The following is an 11,467-nucleotide window of genomic DNA, read 5'->3' as shown; positions in this document are numbered from 1 at the left end:
TTGCCCCGCACTCAACTGCATGCAAATCAAAGATGCACTGTTAATTGAATTGTAATTTAGGTCCCCTGTTAGCAAACACCTTGGAAATCAGGATAATAGGAGATCAGAGATTAATTTGAGATAGCAGCTTGGCTTAAATGGAAAAACAAGTGGCGGTGTTTTGTGACAGCTTCTTGTTAAATATGCCTCAACACATTCCTAATCTGACATGGTGGCAGATTAATTAGGACTGACATTTCCCCGCCATCAGCTTCCCAGCGTAGATCCTGAAATCTGCTTTACTAATCACTGAGCACTTACTGCATACTGGGTGATGTTTAAACAGGGCTTCTGTTTAATGCTTCTGTGAATGCATGTGCGGCTGTCTGACTTAGTTTTAAAAAAAACACTTTAACCACTTTATGGCTTACTATGGAAAGTTACAAGTGATCAAAATGTATTTTAAAGTGCTTAAAGAAGTGAAAAAATACAAACTAGCATGCTGCATTGGAATGTTTACAGAACATCCAGTTTTGTACAACACTTTAAAAACTGATTAACAATCTTCACTGTTGTAATGCAATGTGCTTTTCATGCAGTACCTTTGTATGCACAAACATAATTTTGCATTTATAATGCAAGTATCGTTATTTTATTTTATCAGTGTTTTGTATCAGTTGCATTATCTATCACACTGCTTGTTTCCTTGCCTGCACGGACTGTACCCAGTTTTGACTTGTTAATATACTGTAGGTCTCATGTAAAAGGGGCTGATTCATGCGTTTATTTCTGACAAATTTATAGTATCTGATATTTTGCTGGTTTCTGCTGTCTCTAGAAACCGTCAGAAAGTAGATATTCTATGATGATCGTACAATAATGATAACGAGACAGGACAGTACCAGTTAATTACTCACAGTGTAATTAGGAGTGGAATTATCAAAAAAGGAACCCCCTTTCTCCTTAAACTTTGGTAAGGTCCTTCAATTATTCAGGATATGGGCACAATAAAGATCATATTTCAGTTTAGAGTCCACATCTTTATTTAGTCAGGTTTATTTAGTTCTATTCAATGAGGAATTCATGCCATCAACATTGTCACAGATGTGTGCTTTGATAATAGCTCTGCTTCGTTTAACTTTCTGTCACAAGTAAAGACAGTTCAAAATATTTTATCATACACACATGTACAGAGAAGATAAATTCTCCATGGTACGTCCAGTTCTGTGAGTGACAAAAGCCATAGTTCAATGCCTTCCTTAATTCATACCAGATAGGACTACAAATTGAAATTAATAGTGTAGAGGTAGCTATACATGTAGAGTGGCATCTAGTGGTAAGAGGAAAAACATACCCTATTTCATTAGGAATAACAGCACCCAAGAATTAAGTGTCCTGAAAGGATTATGAAGTGCTTATTAAAAATTTGGCTTAACTTGCTTGGCTGAGAGCTGACCTACTGGCCACAGGACGAGGAGGCCAGGACCCCAAAGCAGAGTGAGGAGTGACCCAGGGGCAGCTGCAGAGGTGGAGGTGGGATGCAAAAAGATATATGTGAGAGACAGAAGGGGATCCAAATAGCATTTATAGTGTTTAGGAGATGAAATGAATCAGGGGTGATTGCTAATTACTGACAGCCATGTCTGATTGCACTTGGCTGTTGTCATCCCTCCCGAACATTACGATGGTGGTTGTTAATAACCACTGGCATTCATAGTGCTCGTGACTCTGAAGTGGTTTTTCTTTATTTCCACAGAAAAGAGACTGTAGTACAAAATATTGACAGAGTATTATAAACTCAGAGTATTAGTGACTCAGATTAAAAACAGCAGAATGACCAAAACGTATAAGATGATTTAAAAGCTTTGGAATAGTCTCTGGTCTTGACTTACAGCCAGAAAAATACAAGGAAATGCTTTGGTTTATTCTATGGGAGAGGCCAAGGGTGATGTGGTGTCTATCCTCAACCTCTCCACAGATGACTTGAGAGCACACAACGTGGTAAAACAGAAAACAATTGGGAGCATGTTTCCTAATGAGGAGAAACGTAACTTTTAAAAGAGCAAAATTTATTCAGAAGCTGGAGCAGTGGTAGATAGTTCTATCACTGAGAATTATTGCTCATCACATCACTGCAGATATGGAGGGCTGGGGTAAAGACAGACAAACTGTGAGCCTGAGAGAAGAAACACTCTAAAAACCTACAGATGTTTATTTAATGCAAGAAAAGGCAGCATATGTAGCTGAAGGAAGCAAAGCCATCTATGAGCAACAAGAAAAAATAATTCCATGGGGAAACATGAAGAATATAATTTCCAATAGAACTGTTGTAGCTCTCACATTGATGCCGTTAAATATTGAAAGAAGAGTTTGACAAAAATAAAAGATAGAGGGACAAAGAAAAACAACCATAGAGCCCAACCATTGAAAAAAGCTGAAAAGAATTGATTACTGAACAAGGAATGGGAATCCTCACACCCCAATACAGTGATGCCCTGCAAATGATGTGTCCTGTAACACATGCATTCCTGACCACACTAAGTATCAACGATTCAGACAGGCCAAGGACTGTTAAAGTTATCAATGGACAGTAGCAAGACTTATTTTAAGATTGATACTTGAGCAGTAATTCCTGAATAAATATATGATGTGAGCAGATTTGGAATTCTCCAATAAGCAAACAACATACTGCACCCTACCCAGATGCAGTTGCAAGTAAAAGGCAAGATTAAGTTTTTGACATCTCCCACGCAAACTATCCTGCAAAAGCTACATCAGGACCATCATGGGCTTTGCAAATGTCCAGAGAGAACTAAATTCTAGGTAGTATTTGGTAGTAGAAGGTAGTAAAAACGGTCACATTTGACAAAAGAAGAAGAGCAAGAAAAATGTTTTCAAAACCTCACCTAAACTTGACACTTGACACAAAAGGAACCTATAGAGCATCATGAAAAGAATGTACACACTAGTATTAGGGATAAATGTTTAATGATAGCATGTACCAAAGTCTCTGTACAACACTAATACATTGGATTGTAAACAAATAAATGTTTACATTATTCCAAATATTGTTCCAGGAACCCTTTTCATCTGTAATACCCAAACCCCTGTTCAAAATAACAACAGCAGTTAAAGTTTGTTTGAAGCCTGTAAAAGAAAAAGCATACTGTAAATAGTCTTGAGACAAATTTTGTGATTTGCCCATAACATCTATCAGTTTTTGTAAAAGGTGTACAAATAACTTAATCTTCCATGGTTTGATGTAGGCACAAATTTGCAGAATGGAGATAATAATAATAATAATAATAATAATTGCTTACACTTATATGGTGCTCTTCTGGACACTCCACTCAAAGCGCTCTACAGGTAATGGGGACTCCCCTCCACCACCACCAATGTGCAGCATCCACCTGGTGATGCGATGGCAGCCATTTTGCACCAGAACGCTCACCACACACCAGCTCTCAGTGGGGAGGAGAGCAGAGTAATGAAGCCAATTCATAGATGGGGATTATTAGGAGGCCATGATTGGTAAGGGCCAATGGGAAATTTGGCCAGGATGCCGGGGTTACACCCCTACTCTTTCGAGAAATGCCCACAGAGAGTCAGGTCCTCGGTTTTACGTCTCATCTGAAGGACGGCGCCTTTCTACAGTATAGTGTCCTCATCACTATACTGGGGCATTAGGACCCACATAGACCGCAGGGTGAGCACCCCACTAACACCTTATCCAGCAGCAACCTTAGTTTTTCCCAGGAGGTCTCCCATTCAGGTACTGATCAGGCTCACACCTGCTGAGGTTCCGTTGGTTGCCAGTTGTGAGTTGCAGGGTGATATGGATGCAAGTAGGAAAATTAAAATAAGCCATGTGTTAAAATGTGAATCCCTTTATTACTCCAAAGTAAGGGGAATAAATTCCTTTCTCCAGTGAAAGAAGAAAGGAAGATTACCTGTTAAGAGCTTATGGTGATTATGGAAACAAGGAGAATAGCCACGTCTTTCTTCCTACTAAATTCCCAGCTGTAATTACTTGTGTAATTATAGGAGCAAAATGCAATCTACAGTGTCTAAGTGATAAACTAGTACAACTGAAATCTTTGAAGTCTATATGGAGAGATAGGCTTTCTTTAACTGGAGGAGAAGATACAGGAGAATGGGAGTTAATATGCACCCAATTTGCTTTCTTTATACATTTTGAAATCCTTACATGCAGTATACCCCAAAATACTAAAGCAGGAGAGGAATAGCCATAAAGAAATTCAAGTGAGGGAGGTTGTTCATTTTTCTTGTGGAAACCTTTTTTGAAATACAAGCATTTAAAATGTGCCTGACTGTCCTTCATTTCTTTTAAATGAGTGCCTCTGAGCTCCTTTAGGATTTAAGATGGTTTATTCCTTTTACATCAACTGAATTGTTAAATTGCTCATGTAAATGAAAGCTTTTACAGTCAGTTGTTTCACGATTTGTATTGAATGTTGGCTACTGTTCCAATTTCCAACTAAACTATTTAAAATATTTTTAAATTAAATGAACTGAGAAAAACTGAAGTAATTTAATTTACTATTTTCTGTGCCGGCAATTACTGTACGTGCGTATGTATTTGTGAGACATTACAGTCTGAATAGAGATTTGTTATTTATTTCTTGAGTACATTATTTTTTGTGATTGGTTAATGGTGTAAATAATGACCAACAATAAATGAGGAGAAATCAATTCTTAGATTCTGTCTTTATTTAAAACTACAGTAAATGAAAATCAATATGGACACACCTTACTTATGGATATCTAGGAAAATTATATTGTTCTGTAAGTTTCCACTTCTCTGAAACACTAAGACATGGATCTATAAACAGTTAAATTCAACCCAGACATACGATCCAAAGGATGGATTTCTCATTAGCCAAAATAAATTCCTTCTCAAATTTTGCTTGTGCTTTCTTCCTATGTGTAAGAACGTATCTCTGTAATTTTTTAATGTGTTATTTTAGTTTTCTGTTCTGTTATGTTTGGATTAGCTTTTGAGTTCTTCAAAAATGTTTAATCTGAGTTGCTAATTCTTTAGGCCATATTTTTAATTTGAACATTTTTTGAGCACAGTAGATTTTTTTATAGCTGCACATTTATTTAAAAGATGTATTTTTGTGTTACAGATGTTTCATTTCATTTTTAGAGTAAACGTTTGAATTGTTTTTTACTTGACTGACTATTTCTTTAACTTTTAATTAGTCTCAAGAATGTTTTACTTTTGTTTACTGTCCAATTATTCGCTTACAGCAGCAGTATACAGTATTCTTTAACTTTTAAGTTTTTCTTAAAAGTTAAAGTATTTCAGGAAGATTTCTTTTACTGTTGCCATGCACATATTTGCAAATATCCACAGCATTCAATTCAATTCATGAAAACAACATCCAGGTTTTCGGTGTAATATTTTACAAAGAAACTTTTTTTCCAAGATTAGAGATTCAACCAGTTTCAAAAATGTATTTTTTGTCATTTTACTGTGGTAACTATTTTATTTAACTTAAGCATCAAGGTGACTGTGCCTCTATATCGAAAGGCACTATACAATAATGCAATTGATTTATTTTAAATTTTAAAAATCAGGTAACTTTACCTTAGAGGAAAAAGTAACACATTTTCTAATTTTTATACCAGAAGATCAAGAAAAATAATTTCTAAGCGTTCTTTACTTTAAATTTAAGAAGAACTTTCAGCTGTTTTCATTAAAGAGCTATTTATACCAGGGAACAGATTTTATTACTGTTAATGGATATCACTCTTTGTATTAAGTGAGTTGTAAAGGCTTTTCAACTAGCGATCTCTAAATAGGGTCTATGAGGCATCAAAGTGAAAAACATAATAAACACTTGTGAGGTTAAGCAACTCTCCGGAACAGAAGCTGAAACCCTTGTGTAACAGATGAATCACATAAATTAAGGTGACTTTCATTGTGCAGGATCGCTTTTCGTCCATATTAGTGCAATTTGGTCAAACAAAGATAATTAGACATATAACAAAATTATTGGACAGTATGATTGTCATAACACTGCCCATAGGATATCCTCTTGATAAATCTGTAATTAAAGAGAATCAAGATGGACAAACACTCTGTAAGTGATAAGCTGTTTCCTCTCAAACTGGGGACTTTGAATAACAAGTCTATAGGGACTCTGAAATATAGATACTGTACAAGAAGATATCCGTTATATTGCCTTAACCCCTTCATTGATCTCTCCACTTTATAATGTCTCTTGGTAAAAACAATAATCGAGTTCAACTTTTGCAGTCCATAGGCCATATGCTTATGGCACTACTCAAAGCCTCACTCAGAAAGCTAAAACAATGGGTGCTGTTTGAGGTGGCTGCCTGGCAGGAGGGGGGCAAAGAGCCAGGTAAACACAGTATGTTTCTGATGATTGCTCTTGTTAATTACCTTCACGGTAAATTATTAAAACCACAATAAAAGATAAACATTCAGCAGCAACAGAGCACAGTATAAATAAAGAGGCAAGGGAGAGAAAAGACCATGAAGGCAGGAAGAAACAGAAACCGAATAGACACAAAGAGAAGAATGAACATCATTGTTACCCTCCTCTCAATCTTGTGCCCGGTAAGAAAGCCTTGTTTTGATCAATCTTGGTGACAGGATTCTGGCTAAGTAATCTGAACATTATTTTGAGACTTATTGTTTTACTTAATTTAGGGAATTGTGATATCTTGTGTTGTGGAATCCCACTCAATTTTAGGTACTCACATTGGAAAAAGAGAAATTTGGATCTATTTTAGAAATCATTTATTTGGATGTAATTTTTATTTCTTTGTGGCCTGTAAATTTGGTCCATAATTTGGTCCCATAGATTAGTGGGATTGGGTTCTGGATTTTCTAGATGTACTGTATAAGATGTAAGCATCTTGACAGCCTAGATTTGTACGTTTTGTATGTTTTTGTATCTTTTGTCTTGTAAGGTTATTTTCTGTTATTTTAGGCTGTTTATGCCCTATACTGTATAGTGTAGCACTTGCTACACTTTGCTTTGCAGTATTCCATGTCTTCTATGCAGAGCCTAAATTTGCTTCTCTAATTTAATTCTTGTTGCAACGACCAGGTGCCAGTGCAGAGCCTCAAGCATTTTTTTGTATACTGTACGCGCTTGATCCTCCTGAAGCCCAGGGACTCAGGATCCAAGCCCACAGTTGTCACTGGGCAGCAGTAACTCAACCTGACATCCCAGGCTGGACCATGCCAAGTTCAGAGCACTGTCACACACACACTGGTTACCTTGCTGTTTCCTTTAGTTGTACACTATGAAGTCTGGCCATTAGGTTTGGTTTCAGATCTCTGTACAGAGGATAGTTGTGCTATATTAAACACAGTGGAATTGTCCATCCAGAGAGAGAAAAAAAAAGAGAAATCTGTCATGTCTCTGTGGTTTATCACTGCTTCTGAAAGCACTGCTTCAAAACTTAAAGTGTCTTATGGAATATTACCCAAAACATAGAACTAGTAAAAAGCTTGAAGGTCAGAGAGCAAAAAGCCTATGGTAGATTTTCGCATAAGATTCACAGTTTGTGTTTTTAAGTGCTAAATGATATTTCAGAACAGTGTGAGGTACTGTACATACAATACAGATGGGAGGAATAACAGGGGAGGTCTGATTGTTATTTTGTTAAATCAACAGATTTCTATCAGTTGATTGAAATGAATGGTTTGAAATAGCATATTAAGATGTTTTTAATGAGGTATTGCAATGTAGTTAAAATATAGAAGTTATAATTAACAAAAATGTATATAGTCTGTGGGAGAGAATGTTTCAAATTTTATTAGGATCCATTCAAAAGCCTGGGAAGTATAGAAAAGCAGTGGTTGAGAAAAATGTTGTCCATTTTTCTTCTCTGTAGTGACTGGATTCACTTTTCATGTTTGAAAAGGGAAGTGTATCTTTATTTCTTCTTGTGCTAATGATGGTTCTTTCAAACTTTTGAATGCTACTGTGAGTATTGCCACCTGGTCAATAAAACAAGGTTATACACTAACTTTGTATCCTTGAGAGAGGTACAGTTGAATAACTTGGTGTAGCCTAGTAAAAGTTGCTTTGTGTTAAACTAAGCTTGTTTTTCAATTACAGTATATACTGTATCTTCAGATATCATTGAACACTTGTCCATTCTAGCATCCATTTCTGATCTCCTTCCAGGTGTCCTACTATCCCTTGATTACAGTTTATGTGCATGTTCAGTGTGGCAGGTGGTCAGTTGTATCCATTGTCCTTTAGCACTTTTCTCCCTAGGAGGATGCAACTGCTGAGCCTATATGTACATATTTGGGGAGGGAGTCTCATGTCTGTCCAAGTGCCCTGCCTGTGTTCAACCTGTTGAATAGCGCATTCTCAAATAGGAACCTAGTGCCCACTTCCATTCTCAGTGTTGCAATCTGACCCCTGGGAAAATGAGCTCAACCAAATGTGCTTCCAAGCAAAACACAGCCTTAACTGGTTTTTAAGCAAAGGATTGATTTTGCTGTATGCAGGTTTGTTGGTCACACTGTAGTTGAGGGGGCCGTTTTAACTTCTATAAACCATTAACAGTATTACAAAGCCCTAGCACTAGGGTGTGATTGAGATTATGGGTTCTCATCCTAACATTTAATTTATCACTGTATAAAATGTTAAAAATATATTTTATCTCCAAAATGTCTCTAAATAGAGAGCATGGAGGTGCAGTCGTACCTTGATCAATTCCATATCTGGGCTTGTACCTGCATAGAGTTTTAATGATCTCCCTGTGTTCGCGAGCATTTCCTCTGGGTGCTCCGGTTTCCTTCTAAAATCCCAAAACACAGAGGCTTCTGGGAAATTTGGCCCTGATGTGAATATGTGTGTATCTGTGTTTGTGTCTTTGTGTCTGTCTGTTCTGCGATGGACTGCAGTCCAAGGTGTATCCTGCCTTGAACCCGTTGCCAGGGTAGGCTCTGGCTCCCCCACTACACTGAATTGAAAGAAGCAGTTAGAAGGTGGGTGGATGTTTCTGAAACCCATTTGCCAGCCCCAAGCTGAAGTGTGGATTTGTCTTACCTAAAGGACTGACTCCCTTCATATAAAATCCACTGTTTTTAACCTTTCAATTTTAAAAATTAAAAACAGAAACTGCTCTTATTCTTAATAGAGCTGGTGTAATGTAAACTGAAGGACACTGTAGCCCATCAAGAAAATTTTAAACTTTTATTGCACTGTTGTACTGTCTCATCAGACTCTTGTACATACTGTATGCCCTCTGTTTAGGAGAACATCATGAGAGTAGAACTGAGCCCAAGAATAAAATGGAGACTCACAGCTCTGTATAAAAAGGGGAAAAAGCATGGTGTCCATGTGCTACATGCTATGACACGCCAATAGGAATTTGGGAAGATAAAATGTAGCTGGAACTGATTTAATCTATTAATTGTTCTCAGGGAGGATGTGATCATACGTTGCTGCCAGTAAGCATCCTCTCAGCCTGCCAGTGCTTGAAATAGGACATTCTCCAGTAATTGTTAACACCTGATTGCTCAGTGGCTGTTGGCTCAGGGGGGCAGGTATGGACAGGTTCTGAATCTGCAGTCAGTGCTCATGCAGGGCTGCTGCTCCTACAGTGCTGAACCATTGCTCCATGTGAACAAATGCACTCAGTTCAAACACACATCGCACTTGACTGTGGATCTAAGCTAGTTATAGCGCACACTTCCCCTGAGGTATCCAGGACTGGTATGCAGAGTTCTCTTTTAGCTGTCATGATAAAGGCATAAAAGAATTGTTCCATATTCCAGTTTTGTTTTTTATTCATTTTCTTAAAAATGTGCAGAAAAACCCAACACTGACAGAAAAGGTGTTCTTTTTTTTGTTTTGTGGTCTGTTTAATACATACAGTATTGATCAGGACTTTGTCATTAAACTATTTTTCACCACATTTCAGAAGACACATGCAGTAGGTACAGCAAATAAATAAAATAAAACAAAATGCGGTTTTATTTACTTTTGACCTTAAAGACTGTCAGTAGATATACTGTATATTGTTTTAATACAAACTCAACATAATGAGGAAAACGCACACAAAATGGAGGGTAATTATACATTTTAAAAGATGAGAAAAGGCCACATTTTCATAATCTTGACCACATTATCACAGTTTTTGCACTGGCAAATATATATTATTGCCATAGTTTTTTCCTTAAGGACAATTGCAGCAAATGAATGAAACAAAGTGCAAATTATGGGTTTAAGTCTCTACCCAACCTGTATTTGTAAAATATAAAAATACAAATTTTGTATTTTTTTGGACGCAGCTTGACCATCATACCTGAACATTTATAGTATCTTACGAATCATCTTTAAGAAGGACTCAGTGGCTCAATTAAATCTCAAGCATATTAGCACACAGATCCAAAGGTTCTCTATCACAAGACACTCCAAATGAATGTAGGCAGGTACCAAGTACAGTGCATCTTGAGTGCATGAGTGACAGAGAGGATTGTAAGTAATCTTCATCCAGTACTCACCACTATGGTCTTGCTTATAAACAGTGTGCACGTTTTGAAATGGATTCACCAGTGTTTGAGTCTGTTTTAGAGGAAAAGAAAATATTTTAACCTACATCTCAGTGTTATTAATTAAATGGTATTAATTGTTCTTATGGCAACTGTGAATAATAAAGAAAATGTGTATTAACAACTCCACTGTCTAGAAATAAAGCAGTAGGTGTAGTCTACAAGATAGACATAGTTTCTCAGCAGTCTGGAGACTATACTTTCCATGTGCTTTGTAGAATAGACTGGACTGGCCACCATAGATAATATTTATAAAAAAGAGCCTTTTGAGTTCTTCAATGGGGCAAACATTTTCTTTTTTAGAAAACATTTTCAAAGTCATTTGGGAAGGACAGAGTGAATCTCTCTCAGGCTGAGGCCCTGCATTACAATTTTTGGCCATGTGAAGGATGAGTTGTTGATTGGTATAGTGAATCAGTGTAAAGATGAAGTTATGAGGCCTCTGAGTACTGGAACTTGTAAATCATATGTATCTTCATGACTTAAAAGAGCTTGTTGGAGGCCTGTGAAGGTAGCCATTTTGGTAAAAGGTTTTATAACAAGTTAATAGAATTATCATCCTTGGTGTCCTCTGGCAAGTCAACAATATGTAAACCTGATTGCTGGCTTCTTGATATGTTGATGACACATATGCTGTGGGCTGTACTGTCTCATTTAGGGTGCCTCAGTATGGAGTAACACTGAAATAGTCTGCACTGACAAAGGATGACAGCAGAACTAACTGTCCTGGAGTATGAGAACATATGATATGTTTGTTATAGCCCTCACTAATATTACGATTAAAAATAACCTAGAGAAACTTGGTTCCTGTCTTTTTGTAGTTCATTTTTAAACCGCTTTTATGCATTATTAATCTCCTGATAAATATACTTGGATTCCCATGATCTTTCAAAATTAATTTTGCATGTA

Source organism: Lepisosteus platostomus, chromosome 11, assembly GCF_059453375.1.
Source record: "Lepisosteus platostomus isolate fLepPlt1 chromosome 11, fLepPlt1.hap1, whole genome shotgun sequence".
Lineage (NCBI taxonomy): Eukaryota > Metazoa > Chordata > Actinopteri > Semionotiformes > Lepisosteidae > Lepisosteus > Lepisosteus platostomus.
The sequence above is the reverse complement of the archived record's forward strand: the minus strand, read 5'-3'. Positions refer to the sequence as shown.